We start from the raw sequence: 27,306 nt of genomic DNA, 5'->3' as shown, positions 1-27,306 counted from the left end.
GCTTTTTTTTTTTTGCCTGCCGAGTTTGTGTTTGGAAGCGAGCGAAAAGGTTGCCAAAGTGTGACATGAGCCCATACATGTGTTAGCGTACGTAAGCGCCAGAATGCTAACAGTATGGGCGTTTGCTAGCTTGCGGGCTGGTGTGTTTTGCGCTAACGCTGTGCGGTTTTTAATCTGGGTGAAGGTGGGATGTCGCCTGACCTGTATCTGTGGAGGCAAGTAGGTCATTGGGGACTCATCCCTTGAACGGTGAAGGAATGACGTTCACAGGTATCTAAAAAAAAAAAAAAAAACTTAGCTGACCACACTGACATAATATTTTGATTTTATCTAGCTTTGTCCTTTTATACTAGTAGTTTAATATTGTCAGGTTCAACCCAACACTTGTAACAAAAATCTGCATACAAAAAGACACAGAGAATTGTGTATGGTTTTACTTGCAAGCAATGTTCCCTGTAATTTTCCAGGGGTCTGAGTGTTCACACAAAGTCGGTGAGCAACGCTTGAAACAACAGTGAGCAACAGCAATCCCAAGTGTGGCAACTAAGTCATTATCAAACATGTCCAAAACTTGACATCAAGTTACATTTTGCTGAGTTTCCGGCAATGCAAAATTATTTTTCTCTTTTGAATGAATTGACTCGTGTACTATTGCAAAGGTTGTACGGCCTACAAACGTCGTTTGTTCTTACGATTCTTTCACAAGATATCCATTTCTTTTTATTTTCTGATATATTTTTTCGCATAATATTAACACTTGTGGGGGCTTATTTAGTCGGTTGTAAGATACAGAACTGTACTTAATAACATTTTTGAGTGGAAGTATGATGTTGGCAACAAGATTCACTTGATATCATTGGAAATTATTTGAATGCAACACAAACTTTTTCTTCTTTTTTCCATGTTTTTTCTACTTTTTAAAAAATTCCTTAAAAAAAAAATCTCATTGTGTTTATTTTTTCTGAGCTGTTACTTTTTCTCTTTTTGTTCTCTATTTACTTGTACATTATTCAGACAAATACGCTAAGCTGGAATTCTTCTCTCTTTACTGCTAAACACAGCGATCAAAAGAATGCATGCTGTGCAAAATAATCTACAGCTTTTCAATAAGTAATGAAGCCTCTCTGAATGCTTACTTACCACTGTCCGCCAGGAACACAACATTGCCTTGTCCTTAAATGATTCTTGACCTATTTAAGGTAAATGGGGTCGATACCGGACAGGACGGGACAGACATGATGGATATAGAGACAAGATATCGAAATTAAACAGGACAAACTAGACGGGAACAAAAACTGGAGAGGATAATAAACAGGACAAGAATAGACGGGAAAAAAACTGGAAACTGATATTAAACAGGACAAAATAAACCGGAATAATACCGGACAAGAAATACCAACAGGCAACAGGACCGAGTCAGAACCCACGTCTTGCGGGGCAGAGGTTCGTTGATGGACTGACAAACGGAGAGTGAGAACACTGAACTTAAATAGAAGGAAAGCCAATCAGTCAACGAGCCGCAGCTGGCGCCACACGGGCGGGCCAATTGGGCGCCATGGCAAACATGACAAATTTGTAAGATACTATTTTCCAACCACCTCATCCAAAACAAAAATGAAAAAAGAACCATATATTTAATTTTTATTTAAAATAATGACTCACAACACGTGGTAAGCATTCTCTCCTGGCTTTTAACTCTTTGATCTCCGGCAAAACGAACATAAAATGCGACAGAAACAAAATGAAAATCAATCCAAACAGCTTGCCAACATCATTTTTGCCGTTCCATGTATTCCGTTACTCCCCAAGCCTGCACAAAATGTAGTCATTTTATTCATATTTAGTTTCTTTTGTCTTTTATGAGCATATTTGGTATTGGAGTCATCCAAAAGTAATTGAAAGTAATCCAGTTAAAGTAACCCTACCAAACCCTGTTTATAACCTTATCTTCTTTGTTCCTTTATATTGTGTAAATTATAACCTTATCTTTTTTGTTCCCTTATATCGTGTAAATTATGATCTTATCTTCTTTGTTCCTTTATCTTCTTTGTTTTCTCTTATCCTCACTGTTAAATGTGAAACTGGAGTGCCACGCCCAATTTCGTTGTCACAATATGTTCAACCCGTTTTGTACCAATGACAATAAAGGTATATTCTATTCTATTCTATAAACAGGGTTGGGTAGGGTTACTTTAACTGGATTACTTTCAATGACTTTTGGATTACTCCAATACCAAATATGCTCATAAAAGACAAAAGAAACTAAATATGAATAGAATGATGACTCACAACACGCGGTAAGCTTTCTCTCCTGGCTTTGATCTCTTTGATCTCCGGCAAAACGAACATCAAATGCGACAGAAACAAAATGAAAATAAATCCAAACAGCTTGCCAACATCATTTTTGCCGTTCCGTGTATTCTGTTACTCCCCAAGCCTGCACAAAATTGAGTCATTTTATTCATATATAGGGGCAGCACGGCGACGCAGTGGTTAGCGCGTGTGCGGCACAGTTCTAAGGTCTTGGGAACCTCCTGTGTGGGTTCAAATCCAGCTACCGGACTTCCTGTGCGGAGTTTGTATGTTCTCCCCGTGCTTGCGTAGGTTTCCTCCGGGCACTCCGGTTTCCTCCCACACTCCAAAAACATGCATTTCCGGTTGGATTGGCCGGTCCAAATTGTCCCTCGGTGTGAATGAGCGAGTTGTCTGTCCCTGTGTGCCCTGCGATTGGCTGGCAACCAGTTCAGGGTGTCCCCTGCACACCCCCCCATGATTCCTGGGATGGGCTCCAGCACCCCCGCGACCCTACTAAGGATAAGCGGTGCAGCTAATGAGATGAGATAATGAGATTCATATTGAGTTTCTTTTGTCTTTTATTAGCATATTTGGTATCGGAGTAATCCAAAAGTCATTACAAGTAATCCAGTTAAAGTAACCCTACCCAACCCTGTTCATAAGGGTTCATTTGCACGTCAAGAGAGCTCAAGATGTCTCCCTTGATCGATAAAATATTGGGTAAAAAACGATCTAAAATCCAGGTAGGTGATTAGAACTGCCTAAGCAGATGCTTCTGCATAAATTTGGGGGTCTGTTTGGAAGCAGACGGCGTGTCCGTTTTTCCGGGCGGCAGTAAAGAACGCCGGCCCCTTGCAGCTATTCATTATCGTAAGTGTGTCTGCAGCAGAAGTGAGCAGGGGCAGTGGTGCGACGCACGGGAAGGGGAAAAAGATTGCTGAAACGAGATTTCCGAAAGGAGGGAGATCTCCAAGGACACTTTCTAATTCATGAGAGGATGTGATGCGCCGGCTGACACCACTGGGCTGTTTTCATGTTAGTTAAAGAACCTGTCTGAGTCGGGATTCGCGTTTGCTCACGTTTTATTAAACAATATAGGTCGTGTGAGGTGTCCTATACTTTTAGAGTGAAGCATTTGCTAACCTTGCTAAGACTGATGGGGGAATTAAATACAGTGGAACCTGGGTTCTCGACCATAATCCGTTCCAGAACCCTGTTCGAAAACCGATGTGTTCGATCACCGAAATCATTTTTCCCATTAAAAATAATGTAAATCGTTTTAATCCGTTCCAACACCCTGAATGTTTACCTTGAATGTTCAGATTCAGATTCATATATACTTTATTGTCATTCTTGTACACGTGTATACAAAACGAAATGTCGATACATGTGACACGCACAGTTTCCTTGAATGTACAGATATAAATAAATGTTGTACTGAGTTAGAGTATTGAAGTACTAATAATATGCTAATTAATTATAGCTATGTATAGTATTATACAGTAGTGCAAAGAGTGCAAGAGGAGCAGCTAACCAGATGTGCAAAATGGGCAGTCAGGTAAACAAGTCACTATACAATAACAATTATGTTTAACGTAAACATGAAGCTAACCCAGGCTAATCGTACGTTTGCGTTATCGTAATATTCCGTACGAAAGATTACGCTAACATGAACGTGTAAAAATAAAAAAATCAGGTCGTTTACAAGTCATTTAGCACCCGGGTCTCCACAACAAGAGGTGAGCGGTTCGTTCGAAAGGGGGCTCCGTTCCAACACCCTGAATGTTTACCTTGAATGTTTAACGTAAACATGAAGCTAACCCAGGCTAATCGTACGTTTGCGTTATCGTAATCTTCCGTACGAAACATTACGCTAAAATGAACGTGTAAAAATAAAAAAATCAGGTCGTTTACAAGTCATTTAGCACCCGGGTCTCCACAACAAGTGGTGAGCGGTTCGTTGGAAAGGGGGCTGCGTCCCAACACCCTGAATGTTGGTCTCCGTTCCAACACCCTGAATGTTTACCTTAAATGTTTAACGTAAACATGAAGCTAACCCAGGCTAATCGTACATTCGCGTTATCGTCATCTTCCGTACGAAAGATGACGCTAACATGAACGTGTAAATATAAAAAAATCAGGTCTTTACAAGTCATTTAGCACCCGGGTCTCCACAACAAGTGGTGAGCAGTTCATTGGAAAGGGGGCTCCGTTCCAACACCCTGAATGTTTAACGTAAACATGAAGCTAACCCAGGCTAATCGTACGTTCGCGTTATCGTAATCTTCCGTACGAAATATTGCGCTAACATGAACGTGTAAATATAAAAAAATCAGGTCGTTTACAAGTCATTTAGCACCCGGGTCTCCACAACAAGTGGTGAGCGGTTCATTGGAAAGAGGGCTCCGTTCCAACACCCTCAATGTTGGGCTCCGTTCCAACACCCTGAATGTTTAACGTAAACATGAAGCTAACCCAGGCTAATCGTACGTTCGCGTTATCGTAATCTTCCGTACGAAAGATGACGCTAACATGAACGTGTAAAAATTAAAAAAAAGGACAAAGAAAAGAATTATGAATAGGATTTGTTACCTTTGTGGTGGTCAGCAGAAGGCACAGGTGGACGGTGGAGCTATTATTTCTTTCTTAAATGCAATAGTTGTACGTACTACTTTTCTTTTTTCACCTGTAGCAACTTTGCTGCTTGCACTGACTTTCTTCGGAGGCATAATTAGGGGCTAAAACACTTGGTACACCAATATTAAAAGCGAAAGCAAAACGAAGCACGTCCGCACGCGATAACAGTTGGTCAGGAAAAGAGCCATCTACACCCGTACGCCGCTCAGCATGGCACCCTAGCGTACGCACTCACGCATTACCGGCGTTCGAACTCCGATTTTTTTGAGCTAACAGCGAAGCAAAAATTTCTCTAAATTTTTGGGTCAGACTCTGATTTTTTCGAACTGAGAGACGTTCAAAAACCGAGGTTCCACTGTATCGGAATTCGCTTTTCTCAGGTGACTGCATTTAAGAGGCCTTAAAGTTTTACTAGGATTTGGTTGGTGACGTAAACAACCTCTGTCACTTAGTCTCTGTAAACCCAATTTAATAAGAAGTCTACCTCTTGTGGTGTCCCCCAGGGCTCCACCTATAGCCTCTTTTACTTTATAGTTCATCTATGTTTAATCAGTTCAATAAGATTTAAAACCATTTTAATCAATGTTATTGATTCGTTGTTGCAGCCTTAGTATTAACGAACTAGCAAGTCAAGCCATCCAGTAATTTCTCTTGTTACATGGACTTTTCTTCACCTATCTGTTGATGCTGCTGAAGTTTTGGAAAGACAACAAAAAAATGTTTATGCTCCAGTTGTAATGATTACTGATGCAAATTACCTGTCCCCGCAGCAGGTCTCAAAACGACGTCTCTGTAAACCCAGTTTAATAAGAAGTCTTCCTCTTGTGGTGTCCCCCAGGGCTCCACCAATAGCCTCTTTTACTTTATGGTTTATCTATGTTTAATCAGTTCAGATTGGTAGTGCCGGAAAAAGAAAGTGAAGAAATGACATGGGATACTTGATAGCATGTGTACTAAGTGCAGACATTTTGTAGTGAGTCCCTGATGGCTGGGATTATTGTCAGCGGAATTAGGTCCAGAAAGGAAATTTCCAGAAGAAAGACAAGAATATCTGCCAAGAAAAGTCAATTCAACCTTTGTGTATTGAGAAGATCTTGCTTGTATGGTTTCATTAGAAGACCGACACATGGAGTTTTCTTTTACCAATCATCTACAGAAGAAACTTGAATAGAGCACTAAAAAAAACAAAAATAAGAAATTGTTGGCTTGATTATACTGTAAATAAGATCTAAATCAACTAGGTTGGATTGTAGTTTGATAGAATTCCACCTGTAAGTCACATCTACATCAATACCTAGCACCATGAGATGGACTTTGGTCTTGGTTCGATGGAAGTGAAGACCCGGATGAGGGCCACGGAATGCAATGTGTTAAAGCCATGGTTGGCTGCTGGTGGCTGGAGGCTTTCTTTGAGATCGCTGGCTGGGTCCCACCGGCTAGTTAGATCAGGCTTAGACGCCGGGGGCCAGGATTATCATCCTGTACTGCTTGTTTGGCTGGAACCTGGCTCACTGGCTTCAGAGGACTCTTTTAGCCTCTTGTAAGCCAGACCTCTTGTCCGCTTGCTGGCTTCTTTCAAATTGTTTTATCCCAGGCTCCTTTTGGTTTTTCGCTGGCTCAAAGAGAACTGAATTGCAGGGTTTCAGGTGTCTGCTCACAGCTCTGGCCTCCTGAGGTCAGTGGGGTTTGTCTTCTTTTACTTCATTGGGATTATTTTATGTGAGATCCATTGCTGTTGACTGAACACTCTGAGTCGTGATTCTGCAAATTGTTTTGGCTGAAACCAAAAATGCAGTTGTTGGTGTTTTTATATTTCTACATCACTTTTGGTTTTCATCCTTTTTCCTATGTTTTACGGCAACGTGGCTCACGTCTAGCATCCCGGACGCCAACGTGGAGTTACCCGGAGCTACCCGGCTTCAGCACTGTTAGACAGAGACACAAAAGCCTGCGGGAAGCGAAGAGGAGGTGGACTTGCTATCTTTGTGAACCCGATGCGGTGTAACCCTGGGCACAAAGATTTCCATCTGCTGCAAGGACGTCGAACTTTTGGACTAGCGTGTGATGTCATCGAGTCCGCTGTTGCTAAACTACAACACAGCAACCCGAGGCCATCCCGTTAATCTATCAATGAACAACAAAAGGATACTGCTGGAAGTGGGAATTTCCCTGCGGGGATTAATAAAGTATCTATCTATCCATCTATCTATCTATCTATCTATCTCAGGGGTGTCAAACTCATTTTAACTAGGGGGCCACAAGATAGAACAAAGATTCTCTGAGGGGCCGGACTAATGAGGAAGGAAGAATGAAATGGAGAGATGGACAGAAAGAAACAAACAAAGAAAGAAAGAAAGAGAGAAGGAAATGGAGAAAAAGAAAAAAAGAAAAAGAATGAAAAGGAAAGATGGGAGAAAGAAAGAAAGAAATAAAGAGAGAAAGAAAGAAAGACTAGTAGATTGAGGAGAAAGAAAATAGAGAGAATGAAATAAGAGAAAGAGAGGGAGAGAAAAAGAGAGAGGGTGGGACAAAGAAAAAGAGAAAGGGAGAAAGAAAGAGAGAGGTAAAAAAGAGATAATATGAGAAACAAAAGAGAAAAAAAGAGAAATTGTGAAAGAGGGGGAAAGAAAGAGAGAGAAAAAGAAATCCATACAGAAATAGAAAGAGAGAAAGAGAGAAGGAGAGATAGAAAAGGGGAGAAAGAGGAGGGGGATGCAAGAGAGAGAAAAAAACAGAGAAAAGGAAAAAAGGAAGAGAGCGCAAAAGAAGGTAAAAAGACACACCGAGAGAAACAGAATAAGAGGAACAAAGAAAGAAAAAGAGAGACAGAGCGAGTGAAAGAGAGAGATAGAAGGTGAGCGAAAAAGGGAGGATGAGAAAGAGAGTGAAAGAGAGAGAGCGAAAGAAAGAAATACAACTACAGTGGAACCTCGGTTTTCGAACGCCTCTCAGTTCGAACAAATCGGAGTTCGACCAAAAATTTCGAGAAATTCTTGCTTTGCTGTTCGGTCAAAAATTCGGAGTTCGAACGCCGGTAATGCGTGAGTGCGTACGCTAGGGTGCGATGCTGAGCGGCGTACGGGTGTAGATCGTGTAGCTCGCCCCCAACCTCGTGACCAACTGTTATCACGTGCACACTTGCCTCTTTTTGCTTTCGCTTTTAATATCGGTGTACGGAGTGTTTTAGCCCCTAACTATGCCTCCGAAGAAGGTCGGTGCAAGCAGGACAGGTGAAAAAAGAAAAGTTGTTCGAACAACTGACCACCACAAAGGTAAGAAATTCTATTCATAATTCTTTTCTTTATCTTTTTTTTTTTTTTTTTTTTAGACGTTTGTGTTAGCATAATCTTTCGTACGGAAGATTACGATAACGCGAACGTACGATTAGCCTGGGTTAGCTTTATGATTTGGGGTAAACATACAGGGTGTTGGAACTGAGCCCAAAATTCAGGGTGTTGGAACGGAGCCCCCTTTCTAATGAAGCGCTAGCCATTTGTGGTGCTAAATGACTTGTAAACGACCTGATTTTTTTATTTTTACACGTTCACGTTAGCGCAATCTTTCGTACGGAAGATTACGCTAACGCGAACGTACGATTAGCCTGGGTTAGCTTTATGTTTACGTTAAACATTCAAGGTAAACATTCAGGGTGTTGGAATGGATTAAAACGATTTCCATTATTTTTAATGGGAAAATGATTTTGGTGATCGAACAAATCGGTTCTCGAACAGGGTTCTGCAACGGATTATGGTCGAGAACCAAGGTTCCACTGAACAGCGTTTGTGAGAGGCGCCTGGCTTTGGCAAAATCAAGTGGACATATTTCAACCTGCAGCTCGTTTTTCTCTTGCGCTTCCCTCAGCTTTGTCTCGCGGGCCAGCAGTTTGACACCTGTGATCTATCTAGTAAAAAAAAATATTCAGATGAAACTCCAGTCTCAAAACTCCGCGAGAAATCAAAGAAACTTCCGAGTTGATGCCACATGTGAGTGGAGACCGGTCTGACACTGCATCTTCTGCCATTCCGCCTCACAGCACTCACTTTGCAGATGAGGTTGGCAGGGGTAGATGGGCCATATAGTTTCGACTAATTTATATCCTCTGCAGTAGAAGGGTGCATTAGGTAGATCAGCCTCATCCACAACCGCTCCAAACAATCTGCCATGACTAAACAAAAAAAGCCAGGCGCAGCGCCATCAATGTAGACGAACGGTTTGTGAACTTGCGCCATCAGTTAAGGCATAATTCCATTCAACTGGCACGGCTTAAGCTGAGGTCTGGAAGTGTGGCGTTGTTTAATTTATTGGATTTTATACTCAACAATGCATCAAAGTCATTAGTCTTGAGGGTAAAAATCCCTGAACTGAAAGAACATCGCTCTAACACGGAGAAGTATAGATTTGATTTAAAAGGATATTGTGCTTTAAGACCTTGTCGCTACAGTTCAGTCATGAGCAGCAAGGACTTTGCCTGAGTTGTTTGTCCATTCCCACAAATACTCGACAGCACTATCTTCGCCGTTATCAATCCATCCATTATCCTCAGTAGGGTCGCGGGGGTGCTGGAGCCGATCCCTGCTGTCTTCCGGCAGAGGGCAGGGGACACCTTGAACTGGTGGCCAGCCAGTCGCAGGGCACACAGAGACAGACAAATCACTAGGGACAATTCTGACCGGCCAATTCACCTGACATGCATGTTTTTGGAATGTGGGAGGAACCCGGAGTGCCCGGAGGAAACCCACTCAAGCACGGGGAGAACATGCAAACTCCCCCCAGCCGCCGTGCCGCCATCATTTAATCAGACTAAATTAAAGACATTTTAGCATAATTCCATGAAATCTCGGAATTTTTGGAAAGGAATCACTCGAAAAAAGTGTTTATTGCGACTTCTGCCTCGCGGATTACCTGAAAATTGTCAAAGCCCGGCAAAAGCAGACGTCATTGGATCAGTTTTTCAAGAGCCAAAAAGAGTAAATGAATATATAATATATATATAATATTTACATGCATATATTTATTCTTGGAATTTGGGAGGAAACCCATGCAAGCACGGGGAGAACATGCAAACTCTGCACAGGAAGGCTGCTAGCTGAATTTGAACCCTGGACCTCTGCACCGTGGGCCCCACATGCACGTTTTTGGAATGTGGGAGGAAACCGGAGTGCCCGGAGGAAACCGATGCAAGCACAGGGAGAACATGCAAACCCTGCACAGGAAGGCTGACAGCTGAATTTGAACCCTGGACCTCTGCACCGTGGGCCCCACATGCACGTTTTTGGAATGTGGGAGGAAACCGGAGTGCCCGGAGGAAACCGATGCAAGCACAGGGAGAACATGCAAACCCTGCACAGGAAGGCTGACAGCTGAATTTGAACCCTGGACCTCTGCACCGTGGGCCCCACATGCACGTTTTTGGAATGTGGGAGGAAACCGGAGTGCCCGGAGGAAACCCACGCAAGCACGGGGAGAACATGCAAACTCCACACAGGGGGTTTGATCTCACAACTTCAGAACTGTGCCGCACACGCGCTAACCACTTCCCCGCCGTGCTGCCCTTGGTCAAATCTCATTGTAAACAATTTACACTAAGTTGTAACAAATGACAATGAAAACAATTATTTTCTAGATTTAACAGTTAAGGCCATCATTGAGATCCTGGGGGGGAGGATGGTGTGTCAGAACCCGAACAGATGGTGGACCCAGACGCGTAACATTTTCACACAAGCTTTATTTTACAGAAATGGGCCAGTCATGCGCGTGAACAGAAATTCGGCGATCGCTGGGCGGAAGAAGTGAGACAGAGAAGTCAGACGCAGGGAAACAGCAGGCCAGAGGCAGACGAGATCAAAAATGGACAGGACAGACGGGATCGACACCAGATACAAGATACACAAGCAGATAGCAGACAGGACGGGACAGACAGGATCAATACCGGAAACTGGATACACGAGCAAAATATCGGACAGGATGGGACAGACGAGATCGATACCGGATACTGGATACTGGAGCGAGATACCGGACAAAACGGGACAGACGGGGTCAATACCGGATACTGGATACACGAGCAAGATACCGGACAAGACGGACGGGATCGATACCAGATACTGGATACACGAGCAAGATACCGGACTGGACATGACAGACGAGAATGATACCGGATACTGGGGCAAAATACCTGACAGGACGGTAAAGGCGGGATCGATACCGGATACTGGATACACAAGCAAAATACCGGACAGGACAGGACAGACGGGATCAATACCCAATACTGGATACACGAGAAAGATACCAGACAGGACGGGACAGACTGGATCGATACCGGATATTGGATAGTTTTATATAAAAGTGATTTTTTTTTTTAAAATACTCGTAGGTCAATAAGGCTTGCTGCTACGTGTACCCAAAGACCCCAAAATCTCATGAAAGCCTGTGCAAAATGGGAGAAGAAAAATGGTGCAGTTTTGTCACTCAAAAGTTTGTATTCTCCCTTGTTCTTCTTGCACAGTCGTTTTGGTTTCACGACATAAGGCAGCGACATCTAGTGGTGAAATATTACAGAATTAAGATTTTTGATTTTTATTAAGAAAAAGGGGCATCAGTGGTTAGCGCATGTGCAGGCACAGTTCTAATGTCTTGGGAACCTCCTGTGTGGGTTCAAATCCAGCTACCGGACTTCCTGTGCGGAGTTTGTATGTTCTCCCCGTGCTTGCGTGGGTATCCTCCGGGCACTCCGGTTTCCTCCCACATTCCAAAGACATGCATTCCAGGTGAATTCGCTGGTCCAAATTGTCCCTAGGTGTGAATAAGCGAGCAGGTTGTCTGTCCCTGTGTGCCCTGCGATTGGCTGGCAACCAGTTCAGGGTGTCCCCTGCCCACTGCCCGATGATTGCTGGGATGGGCTCCAGTACCCCCGCGACCCTACTGAGGATAAGCGGTGCAGCTAATGAGATGAGATAAAGAAAAAGACGTAAATGATCATCGGTGGAGGTCTTTGGCAGTGAACCACTTGTAGAAAGTTCACAAAACTAAAAAGACCCTTTACAGTATATTTGTACTTCAGTACCTAACTACGATCAAAAGATTGTTTCGTTTTGAGACCTGCTGCGGGATGACATTTGCGCCAAAGTTCAAATGACGCAACGATTCGGGGCTTTTGCATTGGCTGCCTGGGATCATCTCCTTGTCACATACAATCTTGCTGTGTAAAGAGTGAAGGGCAGATGCTTGGCCACAGAAAACAGTCCTAGCTCTGCCTGGAGCACTGACCTCCTCCGATGACAACCATATGTTTCTATATTAAATATTCATGTCTTCGGAGAGGGTGACATCTGATTTTCAGCGTGTTAAAACAACAAGAGCCAAAGTGGTGAGGACTTCTAATCCCGTAAAGTTCAGGAGAAAGTTACTGTCAAGATTGTAGGAGCATCGTGCGGACTTCCGTGTCTTATCCAGTAGTCACAGAACCTCTACTGCTTGGTTCCTTGAAGATCCTGTTTTGAGATGTTTTCCACAGATAATCATAATTCAATATTACCAGGGTTGGGTAGGGTTACTTTAACTGGATTACTTTCAATTACTTTTGGATTATTCCAATACCAAATATGCTAATAAAAGACAAAAGAAACTAAATATGAATAAAATTCAAAAAATAAAGTTCTGCAGGCCCTGAGGCTTAAAATAAAGGTCAATAAAGCTGTTGGTTTAGCCGATCAGACTTTGCGTTGACGGAAACACGAGTATCAGAAGGAATGTCCACTGCTAGCTTAAATCAAATACAAACGCAGGGTTGGGTAGGGTTACTTTGATTTGATTACTTTCAATTACTTTTGGATTACTCCAATACCAAATATGCTAATAAAAGACAAAAAAAACTAAATATGAATAAAATGACTCCATTTTGTGCAGGCTTGGGGAGTAACGGAATACATGGAACGGCAAAAATGATGGATTTATTTTGATTTGGTTTCTGTGGCATTTTATGTTAGTTTTGCCGGAGATCAAAGAGATCAAAGCCAGGAGAGAAAGCTTACCGCGTGTTGTGAGTCATAATTTTATTCATACTTAGTCTCTTTTGTCTTTTATCAGCATATTTGGTATTGGAGTCATCCAAAAGTAATTGAAAGTAATCCAGTTAAAGTAACCCTACCTAACCCTGGACAAAATATAGTTAGCGTGACATGATTTGGATATATTTATAGGTCAGTAGAGAAGGCGTTGCGGGTCCTGATGGCCCACCACTGCTTGTTCGTTACAAAGAGCAGTAATTTTCCTTCTCTGGATTTTCAGCACTTCTCTCTTGGGAGTGTGTTTGTGCATATGTGTGTGGGTCTTTGAGAGATAGAATCCAGTTGAAGGTGATTTGCCTGGCAAATATCAAAGACACGCGGCAATGAGTTTGACCTTTCAGCACACCAACCTTGCTTAAAAATCCAAACACCTGCGTGGACCGGGGTGACACCAGCTCTCCGGCATCACTCATTTAGCTTAATAAAATGCATTAAACCTGGCACACGCGGAATAGCACTGACCTCGCTCAGTTTGAACGTGCACATCAAAATTTTGCGTTGAAAAAAAACAACACATCGGTTCCTTGACACTGCCACGTGCTTCAGTATGGTTTCTTCAGGCTGGATTTTTTGATGAACACAGCATTTTCCGGACTATAAATCGGTGTGGATTAGAAATCCCACTCAACCGAAAATACGTAAATAGGTAGAAAAATAGTCGCACTTTGATTACTAAAAAAATAAACATTTCATAAAATAATATGCTCTATAAAGATAAATAAAGTTGAGTTTAACTTATTTTTGGAAGATGGGCCTCAGGAGTTGGGCTATTTCCTCCTCCGTGGTAGAAAGTGGCCGAAAAAAAGCGATCCAACCATTTTCTCAACCGGATCAATCTTTCTTATTTCACTTTCATTTCAAATGAAACAGCTCGCCTCTACTTGATACTTTACACCAACCATATTGAATGGATGCACGAGTATTCAAACTAGGAAGAGGAAGCGGATTTCTTCTTCGGGGTGGATGCCGGGTGAGCTCTCACAGCCCCACACGTCAGTAGTGGTGGAAAGAAGCACTACAGTACTGTCCTGTACTTGGAAAATTGTGCACACAATACAAAATCTAACTTAAAACAATGTCCGGATATTTTTCGACGTCCCCAAAAAAATATTCGTATCTACCGTTTTTCATAAGTCGAATGGTCGTAAGTCAGGGACCGTCTATAAATGTTACGGTGGTATCTCTATTTAGTGATTCATTCTTGGAGTAGCTTCTTAATCTGAAAACTTCATAAGTAGAGACACATTTTGAATATAAATACGCTAATCTGTTCCAAACTCCGCAAAAGTACAATATGGATTTTTTCTTAATAAACCATAAAGGAGCATCATAACATGAAACAAATACATGTTGAAATAAGATTACCACACAGTAGACATAAAACGATATATATATATATATATATATATATATATATATATTCCAAAAATATGCATGTCAGGTTAATTGGACGGTCAGAATTGTCTGTCCCTGTGTGCCCTGCGATTGGCTGGCAACCAGTTCAGGTTGTCCCCTGCCCACTGGGATGGGCTCCAGCACCCCCACGAGCCTACTGAGGATAAGCAGTGCAGATAGTGGACGGATAATGGATGAATGATAGCTGCGTCTTGCCCCTCCTCCCACTCGTCTCTGAACTCTGAACTGTGACGGTGACACGAAAAGCATGCTGGGTTGCCAGGCAGATTTGAAGCGAATAGCAGCGCAAACCGTAGTGTATTTTTGACTTTGTATCCGAAACTAGTACCTAGACTTGTAACGAGAGGCAATATTTTCCTGTTCAGGTACTTCGTAACCTGAAACCATCGTATATAGAGACATTGTTCTGTGGGTCATTGGAAAATGCTTGTCAGGCCGTAAATGGTCCCTGGGCCATAATTTGAATACATCTGGTCTGTCTGTGAAAAGGCAGTCAAATTAGTCAATGAAAAAATTCCCGTAGTCTGTAAAATCCAGGATTTATCCGGCGTAGAAGGACATAAAAGTTCACCCAGGGAGAATAGAAAACAAGATTTTTTTGGAATATTATCTCTTTTTTTTCAATCAGCACTGGTAAGTTAAAAGGACAGGGAAGGTTTGCATTCATGGGTAAAAAGTGTTATCCTCGGCTGCATCTTGAGTGACTCCTGTTGGGGTCGGCAAGACGTTATTGGGAATAATTGTCAGCTGACTCACTGCTTGAGGAGCAAGACGGAGACTCCTGACTCATCCAGTAAAGGTCAGCTCGACTTTATGGTGGGGATGTGTCGTTCCCAAACTAAACGGCTCGATGAGACGGGAGCCGGCTCGCAAAAGGGAGCCGGCTCACTTTAAAACGCTCTCTCTTTTTGTCTAACCGGCTCTCTCTTTCTATCGCTGTCTCTGTCTCTTTCTAGCTCTTGATGTTCTTTGTCTCTCACTGTCTCGGTCTCTTTCTTTTTTTGTCTCACTCTCGCTCCTTGTCTTTCTTTCTCCCAGTCGAACTTTCTCTCTTTCTCGCTCTATTCTTTCTCTTGCATTCTCTTTTTCTCTCTCTCTCTCTCTCTTTCATTCTCTTTGTCTCTCTATCTCTCGCTCATTCTCTTTGTCTCTCTCTTTCTCTCGCTCATTCTCTTTGTCTCTCATTCTCCCTCATTCTCCCTCATTCTCCCTCATTCTCTCTCATTCTCTCTCATTCTCTCTCATTCTCTGTCTCTCTCTCCTCTTATTTTTTTTTACCTCTATAGTACCCCTCTCTCTCCCACTCCCTCTTTCTCTCTCTTTTTTTTTCTGTCTCTCTTTTCCTCTCTCTCTCTCTCACCCTTTCTAGCTCTCTCTTTCTCTCTATCTCTGTATCTTTCTCTTTCTCGCTCTCTCACTATCTTTTCATCTCTTAGTCTCTCATTCTCTCTCTCTCATTTGCTCTCATTCTCTCTCTCTCTCCTCGTCTTTCTTTCTTTCTTTCTCTTTGTCGCACTTTCTCTTTCCCACTCTACTCTTTCTCTCTCATTCTCTTTGTCTGTCTCTCTCTCCCCTTCTTCTTTTTTCACTCTATAGTCCCCCTCTCCAATTCTCCCTCATTCTCCCTCATTCTCTCTCATTCTCTGTCTCTCTCTCCTCTTATTTTTTTTTACCTCTATAGTACCCCTCTCTCTCCCACTCCCTCTTTCTCTCTCTCTTTTTTTCTGTCTCTCTTTTCCTCTCCCCCTCACTCTTTCTAGCTCTCTCTTTCTCTCTATCTCTGTATCTTTCTCTTTCTCGCTCTCTCACTATCTTTTCATCTCTTAGTCTCTCATTCTCTCTCTCATTCTCTCTCATTTGCTCTCATTCTGTCTCTCATTCTCTCTCTCTCTCGTCTTTCTTTCTCTTTGTCGCACTTTCTCTCTTTCCCGCTCTACTCTTTCTCTCTCATTCTCTTTGTCTGTCTCTCTCTCCTCTTCTTCTTTTTTCACACGATAGTCCCCCCTCTCCAACTCTCTTTCTCTCTCTCTTTTGTCTCTCTTTTCCTCTTCCCCTCACTCTTTCTAGCTCTCTCTTTCTCTCTATCTCTGTATCTTTCTCTTTCTCGCTCCCTCACTATCTTTTCATCTTAGTCTCTCATTCTCTCTCTTTCTCACTCTTTCTCCAACCTTTTCTCACTATATATCTTTCTATCTATATCTTTGTTTTTATCCCGCTCTCATTATATCACTCTGTCTTCCTTTCTTGCTCTTTCTCTCTCTATTCCTCCTTCTTTCTCTGTCTTTCTTTCCCTCTCTTTCTTCCTCTTTCTCTCTTTCTCAATTACTCTCCCTCCTTTCTTCTATCTTTTTCTCTCTCTGTAATTCCCTCTCTTTCTCTCTCCCTCGCTCTCTCTCTCTCGACGGCTCTCGTGACTGTTATTTGCTTAATATAGACGATTTGGTTATGATACAATGCTGTTTTCATATAGTAGTATAATACACTTTCAAGATTAAATTAACTTGGTGCATGATGTTTTATTATTATTGTTATTATATCAGTAAAAAACAAAAGAATCCGCCTGGGAGCCGAATATGCGGCTCTTTCCAGTGAGCTGAGCAAAAAGAGCCAGTTCTCTAAACGATATCTCCAGAAAACCCTGTACTTTATTCAAACATTCAAAAGCATGTGAAGATGGATGGTGGCCTGCGGTGGCCAATTGTGATGTAAGGCGCTGCACTCTGTCTGATGGATGATAAGGAGCTTTGCGAATCCTTAATACGGTCGTAATTAATATTGATTAGATTACTGTAGCTGGCAATAATACACGCTTATCTGCGGGGGATAATGCGGCTTGCATAAACAACTCCGGGGCCAAATTAGGATAGCTATAAAAAAGCAATAACCTAATAATTAGCGCGGGGTACTGATAGCGTTGTTTACAATAAAACACTATTAAAAGAGACACTTCCTTGCTTTTGTCATGACACCTCATTAAGTGTGGTTGCTTATGTTTTTATAAGATTCCAACAAATCTCCAAAACATCTGAGCATTGGAATGTTTTTAATAAATCCGCCCGGACACTTAAAGTTTCTTTGCTAACATATGGTTTGTCTAGCGTGTTTATCAGCAGCAACACAAAACTTTAGATGCCGGATTCGGCTTTCTGAAATATTTATGTTTAACGGGCAGGGTTGGGTAGGGTTACTTGAACTGGATTACTTTCAATGACTTTTGGATGACTCCAATACCAAATATGCTAATAAAAGACAAAAGAAACTAAATATGAATAAAATTATGACTCACAACACGTGGTAAGCTTTCTCTCCTGGCTTTGATCTCTGATCTCCGGGCAAACGAACATAAAATGCGACAGAAACAAAATGAAAAGAAATCCAAACAGCTTGCCAACATCATTTTTGCCGTTCCGTGTATTCCGTTACTCCCCAAGCCTGCACAAAATGTAGTCATTTTATCCATATTTAATTTATTTTGTCTTTTATTAGCATATTTGGTATTGGAGTAATCCAAAAGTAATTGAAAGTAATCAAGTTAAAGTAAGCCTACCCAACCCTGTTAACGGGTAGGCAAAGTTTTGAGAGGGAATAAACTTTTATTGAAAAATCCGAATTTGTAATGGTTTTTAGTCCCGACGTGTACAAACTTTTACATTAAATAGCCAATTAACCTCTGGGTGGTTAGCATGTAGCCCCACGGTGTGGAGATCCAGGGTTGAATTCCAACCAGAGCCTCTCCGTGTGGAGTTTGCATGTTCTCCATAAACGTGCATTACATGCACAAGTTATATTTCATCGTATATTTGTTCATAAAGGGAGCATTTCATCCCTAGGTTATTAAATATCCAGAATTATTGGATAAATGTATTTATTTATAAATCAAAAGCACAGGGTGTAATATGTAGTGTATTATAGAGGTACAAAAAATATTAATTCGGTAAAAAAAACATTGATTTGAATATTAGGCAAAAATACATTAACAATCATACCAATGTTATTTTTATAAAATAAGTTGGGAGATTAGTATTTACTTTGCATAGTGGAATCCCTACCTTGAAGTCGCTGCCACGTTTGTCTAGCATCTTGCTGCTACGCTGGGCTCTTGGCATTGGTTTTAATTTTCCTGAAACAATACAGTTCCATCTAGTGATCAAATATAGCACACCGGACCTTAAAACCTTAATTAAAAGTAATTGAGATAAAGTAGGGCAGCACGGCGGCGCAGTGGTTAGCATGTGTGCGGCACAGTTCTGAGGTCATGAATTCGAACCTCCGGTGTGGAGTTTGCATGTTCTCCCTATGCTTGCGTGGGTTTACTCCCACATTCCAAAAACATGCATTTCAGGTTATTTGGCCGGTCCAAATTTCCCCTAGGTGTCAAAGAGCGAGTGACCTGTCTGTGTGCCAGTTCAGGGTGTCCCCTGCCCACTGCCCGAAGATAGCTGGGATGGGCTCCAGCACCCCCGTGACCCTTTTGAGGATAAGCGGCGCAGAAAATTGATGGATTAACCTATGATCTATTTCAGATTAGATTATGCGGTAAGATTTGCGGATACCGGGCTTACATTCGAACAGAAACGTTCTGAAAATATTCCAGAAATATGAAAATAAAGCTCAAATGCAAAGAGTTCCTCACACGGGTCTCCGAACACTTCAGCTTTCTTTTCACATTCTGGGAATGTTTTCTGAACATTTCATCTTTAAAAGGTCTATAGGTTATCCAAAGTCAGACTGTGCAGAAATGTTTTTTTTTTGGGGGGGGGGGGACACCTTGTATTTGCGTCTGCCGTAAGGAAGGAAAATGGACATTTAATGGGGTGTACTTAAAAAGTTTTAGCTTCATGAAAACATTCCATATTCACTTATCCAATTCACAGACATTTAATGTGAACCTGTTTATGCAGTGTTGCAAGGATTACCGCAATCCCCTTAAATCACATCCATCCATTATCTGCGCCGCTTATCCTCAGTAGGGCCGCGGGGGTGCTGGAGCCCATCCCAGCTGTGGGCAGGGGACACCCAGAACTGGTTTCCAGCCAGTCGCAGGACACATAGACAGACAGCTATCTTACTCATTCACACCTAGGGGACAATTTAGACCGGCCAATTAACCTGACACGCATATCTTTGGAATGTGGGAGGAAACCCACGCAAGCACGGAGAGAACATGCAAACTCCGCACAGGTGAGTAGCATATGTCTACTTGACCAGTTGCCTATTCTTAAATCAATATTCCAATGCTTTCTTACTCTGTAGCTCAGGGGTTAGAGCACTAGTCTCATAAACCAGGAGTCATGAGTTCAACCTTGACGAAGGTTTCCTTTCCTTCCATCCATTATCTGAACCGCTTATCCTCAGTAGGGTCGCGGGGGGGTGCTGGAGCCCATCCCAGCCATCTCTGGGCAGTGGGCAGGGGACACCCTGAACTGGTTGCCAGCCAGTCGCAGGGCCCTTTCCTTCTATTGTGCCCCAATTCAGGTGATTGGTAATTCAAGGTAAATTTTAATAACAACCAGTAATGGGAATTTAATGTCCCGGTGGTTTATTTAGTCACTCTTGGCTTTTTTAATTACATCTTTGAACTCTACTCTGGGTGTTAGGGACCTAATTGTATGGCGTTGAATAAGCTTAATTTGAATATTTTAAAATGAATATGATAGTGTTTTCTGGCTTGTAGCTCAGTGATTAGATGACTGATCTCAAGAACTAGGGGTTGTGAGATTAAATCTCATCCGGGACTAAGGGGGATTGTGTCAAATTCTAGCCAAAGACCAAATCACGGTAACGGAAAACTGTATACACCGGCCATAGCCAACCATATTAGTATGACTTTTTTATGCATGGCATGTACTGTTTGCTACATATTGATTGTTGCATAGCTGCACCATAATGCATTCTGCGGTCCCACCCTGCCCAGAGTGTTTTTTCAGCTTCCATTAGCAGGCAAATCCCTGGACTCCTACCAACCCGGTCAATGGAGTTGCTACTCGAAATCCAATGGAAGCATCACGGTTGACTCGGAGCGAAAACATTCAGCGTTAGGTATTAATTTTGGGCTCATGGATCCTTCAACTCAAAGCTCCTCCCACCACCTACTGGCAATGTTCCCTGTAATTTTCCAGGGGTCTGAGCGTTCACACAAAGTCGGTGAGCAGCGCTTCAAACAACAGTGAGCAACCATAATCCCAAGTGTGGCAAGATAATTAATTATCAATCATGTCCAAAACTTGACATCACGTTACATTTTGCCGAGTTTCCGGCAATGCAAAATTATTTTTCTCTTTTGAATGAATTGACTCATGTACTATTGCAAAGGTTGTACGGCCTACAAACGTCATTTCTTCTTACAATTCTTTCACAAGATTTCTTTTTATTTCCTGATATATTTTGTCGCATAATATTAACATTTTTGGGGGCTTATTTCGTCGGTTGTAAGATACAGAACTGTACTTAATCCCATTTTTTAGTGGAAGTACAATGTTGGTAACAAGATTCACTTTATATAATTGGAAATTATTTGAATGCAACACATACTTTTTCTTCTTTTTTCCGTGTTTTTTTTTCAACTTTTTTTTCAAATTCCTTTAAAAAAAATCTCATTGTGTTTATTTTTTCCGAGCTGTTGCTTTTTTCTTTTTGTTCTCAATTTACTTTTTTCCTACATTTCTTTCTTTTCTTTTTTTCTGGCTTTTTTCTAAATTTTTCCTTCTTTTTTTCTCTTCCTTTTTCTCAGCTTTTCACTACTTTTTCATTTTGGTATTTTTTTCTTTTTTGTTCTATTCCCCCCTTCCTTTAGGTCATTTTGTGCATAATTTTACATAATATTTGGTCATGTTGAGATTAAAGAAGCAAAAACAACCTGAAGAGCCGTTTAGGACCCGAAAGATCCGGTTCCTTTTAGTGAGCCGAGCCGAAGAAGCCGGTTCTCGACAAACTGTACTAACTTTACTCAACTTTACTCGACTTCAAAATACCGCATTTAGGACACAACGTCAGGGGAACCCGTGTATTTTTACCTTTGTGCACTGTAACTTTGACTTAATTTGCTTCTTAATTAGTCATTTTGAGCCCTTATTTTTTTGTGCTGGCTCGATTTTCTTGTGCGCTGAGAGTGTCCGAGCGCGCAGCTTAGAGGGAACACTGCCTACTGGTATGCTAGCTCTATATCGGGGCTAATTTCAATCAAACGATTCTCTGTAAACGAAACCTCTCATTAGCCGCACTCAGTCCGACAAATGTTGAGTACTGATACGGGCAAAGGCTGGTCACTCGCCGCAAGTGCTGTTCTAATTAAATTCACCTTTATACTTCTTGGTTGTTGACATGATGTGTAGGCGCTCCATCCACCACCTTCCCTCAAGACAAATCAACTAATGGACACGTCTCTGTAACCGTTCCTGGAAAAACACGCAACCAATCAAATTTACCATCTGGGTGATGTGATGAGAGTCGAGCGGTGTTCTGATGTTAGAGTCTGGAGAGAATGAGCGAGCTAAAGCAAAAGTACTTGCACGTTCCTCCTCATGTGGAACCATCTCTTTCCACAAATGCTTTTAAATTGAACATGTTTTTACTTGTATTCAATTGAATCCAATATGTTTTATTTATTTCTACAAGCTCAATTAAGATGAAAACACTCGGTTTTAATTAGGAAAACACAAAGCAACTTAGTATAGACATACAGTGGAACCTCAGTTTTCGAATACCTCTCAGTTCGAACAAATCGGAGTCCGACCAAAAATTTCGAGAAATTCTTGCTTCGCTGTTCGGTCAAATGAGAGTTCGAACGCCGGTAATGCGTGAGTGCGTACGCTAGGGTGCGATGCTGGGCGGCGTACGGGTGTAGATCGCTCTTTTCGTGACCGACTGTTATCGCGTGCGGACGTGTTTCGTTTTGCTTTCGCTTTTAATATAGGTGTACGAAGTCTTTTAGCCCCTAATTATGCCTCCGAAGAAAGTCAGTGCAAGCGGCAAAGTTGCTACAGGTGAAAAAAGAAAAGTAGTACGTACAACTATTGCATTTAAGAAATAAATAATAGCCAAATATGAAGGAGGTGTGCGAGTTTCTGATCCTCTCCCCACCCTCCACCTGCGCCTTCTGCTGACCACCACAAAGGTAAGAAATCCTATGCATAATTCTTTATCCTTTTTTTTAAATTTTCACACGTTCATGTTAGCGTAATCTTTCGTACGGAAGATTATGATAACGCGAACGTACGATTAGCCTGGGTTAGCTTCATGTTTACGTTAAACATTCAAGGTAAACATTCAGGGTGTTGGAACACAGCCCCCTTTCCAATGAACCGCTCACCACTTGTTGTGGAGATTCGGGTGCTAAATGACTTGTAAACGACCTGATTTTTTTTATTTTTACACGTTCATGTTAGCGTAATCTTTCGTACTGAAGATTACGATGACGCGAACGTACGATTAGCCTAGGTTAGCTTCACGTTTACGTTAAACATTCAAGGTAAACATTCAGGGTGTTGGAACGGATTAAAACGATTTACATTGTTTTTAATGGGAAAAATGATTTTGGTGATCGAACAAATCGGTTTTCGAACAGGGTTCTGGAACAGATTATGGTCGAGTAGAACCTTTTTGGCGATTAACTTGAATTTATCATAATGAACAATCGCAACAATTACAACGCACAAATAATTTGTGGTAATTACCTTCCAGAGGGTTTTTGTGCTCAGCGTGAACATAAAGAAACAGTTGATACTTTTGCTGTTGAGGACAAAGGTGCAAAGTGTTTGAGAATGTGCAGATGCATTTATCTAATAAAAGAGGTTCACCAAGGAGAGGTCACTGTGCTTAATTGTTCAAATCCATCTCAGATGTCGGAGAAAAATAATCCCGCAACAAAAACAACAAAGAGATGTAAAGGCTAAGACCAACAAAAGACTGCTAATGGATTCCCACAAAAGTTATTTGCATCTCCATACTCAGTTTTTTGTGTTTTTTAATTCAAAGGTTTCCTAATTTTCCAGTGCTGTGGGATTTAGCAGAGCGAATACTTCAATCACATCAACACCTCCGGGAAAGATTAAGAGGATCACTTTGGGCTGTGTGGGTTGATGTGCGATGGTTGATCTCTCGACAGCTTGTGGTGAATCTCCAATTTGAGTCATTAGGACAAACACAATCAAAAGTCTGGCCTGAATTCACCTGCAGACTTAAAATGCCAAGGATACAAACTTAAATCTTTTACCTACTTTTAGTTTTTCATTATCCTTTGACCAAAGTGGAAACACATTTACAGTGTTCATTTTAGCTCCGAAAAGTGATGGGTCCCGGGGACTCGCATGCTCAAAAATCTATGGGTCCCAACAGAGATCTATGGCTCCCCAAAATTGAGTGTTATCGAGGTTGAAATCGTAAATCGGCGACAAATGTATAATATGAATCTATATATTCATTCCGTTTTAACCATCAAATTATGAATTCATTTTCTGCATCAAATTATTGTTGGTAATATGCCGATTAAAGGGATAACCACAAACTTGTCTTTTTTCATTTTCTCCTTTTATACTTCCTTTTTTTCTTAACTTATTTATACAACATAATCATTCGTAATATAATGCATCAAAGCAAGTGAGCCGTTTGAGAGCCAACTCTCTTTAATGAGTTGAGCCGAAAAAGCCGCTTCTTTAAAAAAAGACGGACTTTCTTTCACTCCACAATGTAGTGTCACAACGACGCCGATCTCGTCTGGCATTTTGTTTTCAATAGATTATTCGGATAAACCAAGCTGAATGTCAAACACGTTTGCATCTGATTGTCTACACAAAGGGGTGTCAAAAATGTGGCCCGGGGCCCAGATCAGGCCCGCTAAGGGATTGAATCCGGCGGGCGAGACAGCGCTCAGAGAAGCGCAAGAGAAAAACAAGCTGCAGGTTGAAATATGTCAACTTGATGTTGCCAAAGCCAGGTGCCTCGAACAAAGACACTGTACTCGTATTTCTCTCTCTCTCTCTCGCTCTTTTTCCCCTCCCTTTTTCTCTCTCGCTGTCTCTCTCTTTCACTTTCAGTGTCTCTCTTTTTCTCTTTCTTTGTTTCTCTTTGTCTCTTTCTCTCTCTGTCTTTTTACCTTATTTTGTTCTCTCTTTCTTATTTTGCTCTCTCATTTTTCCCTCTCTCTTGTCTCTTTCTCTCTCTCTTGCTTTCCCATTCTCTCCTTCTCCCATTCTCTCTCTGTTTTTTTCTCTCCTTCTGTCTTTCTATTTCTCTTTGGATATCTTTCTTTCTCTCTCTTTCTTTCTCTCTCTTTCCTCCTCTCTCATTATTTGTCTTTATCTCTTGTTTCTCACGTTTCACGTTCTCTCTCTCTCTTTTTTTTCTCTTTCTCTCTCTCCCTTTCTCTCTTTCTTTGTCCCACCCTCTTTTTCTCTCCTTCGCTTTGTCTTGTTTCTTTCTCTTTCTTTCTCTCTTATATACCAGTCCGGCCCCTGAGAGAATGTTTGTTCTATCCTGTGGCCCCCGAGGTAAATTGAGTTCGACACCCCTGGTCTACACAAAAGGATGCTCGGCAAGAAATCTGTTAGGGGGTGGCGGTTGCAAATCACTACCTCAACTCGACCGAACGCCCAAGACGACAAGTCCTTGTAATACCTCCCGTGTTGCCTATTTACTCACAATGGTTAGCCACCGCATCCATCAACATGGAGACCGTCTCGTCTTCCAAAATAAACACAGCCACGGCGGTAAGTCAGTGAAGATGAAAATAAGAACTTTCAACCCACGGGCGACTCCTACACATGGCAGGAATGAATTTATTTCTCTTATGACCTCGATCTTTACAGACTCTCCCACGTTCTGGAGGCACCCTAGAGGCAGCGGTTACCTCAAAAGAGTTAATTGTGTCACGGTTGCCATGGCGCCCAATTGGCCCCGCCCATGTGGCGACAGTTGCAGCTTGTTGACAGATTGGCTTCCCCACCCTGTCCTGTCAATCCCCGGTTGTCGGTCCGTCTGCGAATTTCTGTTTTTACACGGCAAGCCCTTTTTCGACCCAGACTCACGCCTGTCCCGTTTTTGCTACTGTTTGTCTCCCGCTACAACCTGTTTTGATATCGACCACGTCTGCTCTGCCGTCCCGGCTTACGACTCGTGTCCGACCCTGACCACGTCTTGCTCTCCCAGTCCCAGCTACCGACCAGTTTTCCGCCCCTGACACAGAAAAAAATGATGACTCACAACAGGTGGTAAGCTTTCTCTCCTGGCTTTGATCTCTTTGATCTCCGGCAAAACGAACATAAAATGCGACAGAAACAAAATGAAAATCAATCCAAACAGCTTGCCAACATCATTTTTTGCCGTTCCATGTATTCCGTTACTCCCCAAGCCTGCACAAAATGTAGTCATTTAGTTTCTTTTGTCTTTTATTAGCATATTTGGTATTGGAGTAATCCAAAAGTCATTGAAAGTAATCCAGTTAAAGTAACCCTACCCAACCCTGCTTTTAATGAAGTCTGTGTGCTGCTCCTTTGAATAAAAACACCAATATACTGAATCGGTAATCCTCTATTAAGAAAAAAGTCCGTGCGACAAGAAAAAAATTACTGGATGGCTTGACTTGCTGTTAGCTTGCTAATATTATCACTTGTTTTCTCGATCTGGGCCGAGGTGTGCGCCAAATTAGGATCCTTGGTCTCACTATCGCCATCTGCCATGAGAAAAGACAATTGCGTGCCTCACTCCGCATATTTACAATGTGTGAAAATTTAGCGATTTTGTCAAAGAACTTTTGACTTGTTTACCTGACTGCCCATTTTGCACATCTGGTTAGCTGCTCCTCTTGCACTCTTTGCACTACTGTTTAATCCTATATATAGCTATAATTATTTAGTACATTATTAGTACTTCAATACTCCAACTCAATACAACATTTTATTTATATCTGTACATTCAAGGAAACTGTGCGGGTCAGATGTATCGACATTTCGTTCTGTATACACGTGTACAAGAATGACAATAAAGTATATCGGAATCGGAATCTGAAAAGAAAATCCATGCATTGTGAAGTCCAAATATAAAGAATGAAATATATCCATTTAATATATTTTATATTCCCATGATGAAAAGTGGGATAATATATATATATATATAATATATATAATATATATATAGGGCAGCACCGCCATGCGGTGGTTAGCGCATGTGCGGCACAGTTCTGAGGTCATGGGTTCAAATCCAGCTACCCACCTTCCTGTGCGGAGTTTGCATGTTCTCCCTGTGCTTGCGTGGGTTTCCTCCGGGCACTCCGGTTTCCTCCCACATTCCAAAAACATGCATATCAGGTGAATTGGCCAGTCCAAATTGTCCCTAGGTGTGAATGAGCGAGCGAATTGTCTGTCCCTGTGTGCCCTGCGACTGGCTGAAGATAGCTGGGATGGGCTCCAGCACCCCCGCGACCCTGCTGAGGATAAGCGGTGCAGATAATGGATGGAGTTTAGATATGACCACCATCTTACACAGGCAGTCAGGTAGGTTACTCTAGATGTCAAAAATGCTAATAGATAGATAGATAGATAGATAGATATACAGTGAAGAAATTATGGAGAGGTCTGAGATTTTCATCATAGGTACATGTCCACTGTTAGAGAGATAAACTAAAAAGAAAAATCCAGAAATCACAATGCATGATTTTTAAGTGGAAGAAATAGCATAATAGCAGGGTGTTCAAATATTTTACTTTATATTTTCTTCACTGTATATATATATATATATATATATATATATATATATATATATATATATATATATATACACACATATTTGTATGTATAAAATGATATGAATTTATTTATAAATCCATATTCCAGATTTATTTTTTGGGTATGTGTTTATTTGCATGTAAACCCCCCCATGGAATATTAGCACGGCGTCATATAAC

The 27,306-nt window shown here is 41.7% G+C and overlaps 1 long non-coding RNA gene across 3 annotated transcripts in view; it reads right to left on the bottom strand.

The window, feature by feature from the left end:
• Positions 1 to 27,306, bottom strand: part of LOC148348755 (uncharacterized) — a 45,280-nt gene that overhangs the window by 6,875 nt on the left and 11,099 nt on the right. For all 3 annotated transcript variants that reach the window (XR_015847734.1, XR_015847735.1, XR_015847736.1), the window contains one exon: positions 202 to 274. This is a non-coding gene — a long non-coding RNA (uncharacterized LOC148348755). The remainder of the gene's footprint in view (positions 1 to 201; positions 275 to 27,306) is intronic.

Source organism: Urocampus carinirostris, chromosome 18 (genome assembly GCF_059441175.1).
Source record: "Urocampus carinirostris isolate Australia breed hairy pipefish chromosome 18, RoL_Ucar_1.0, whole genome shotgun sequence".
Classification (NCBI taxonomy): domain Eukaryota; kingdom Metazoa; phylum Chordata; class Actinopteri; order Syngnathiformes; family Syngnathidae; genus Urocampus; species Urocampus carinirostris.
The sequence above is the reverse complement of the archived record's forward strand: the minus strand, read 5'-3'. Positions and strand labels throughout refer to the sequence as shown.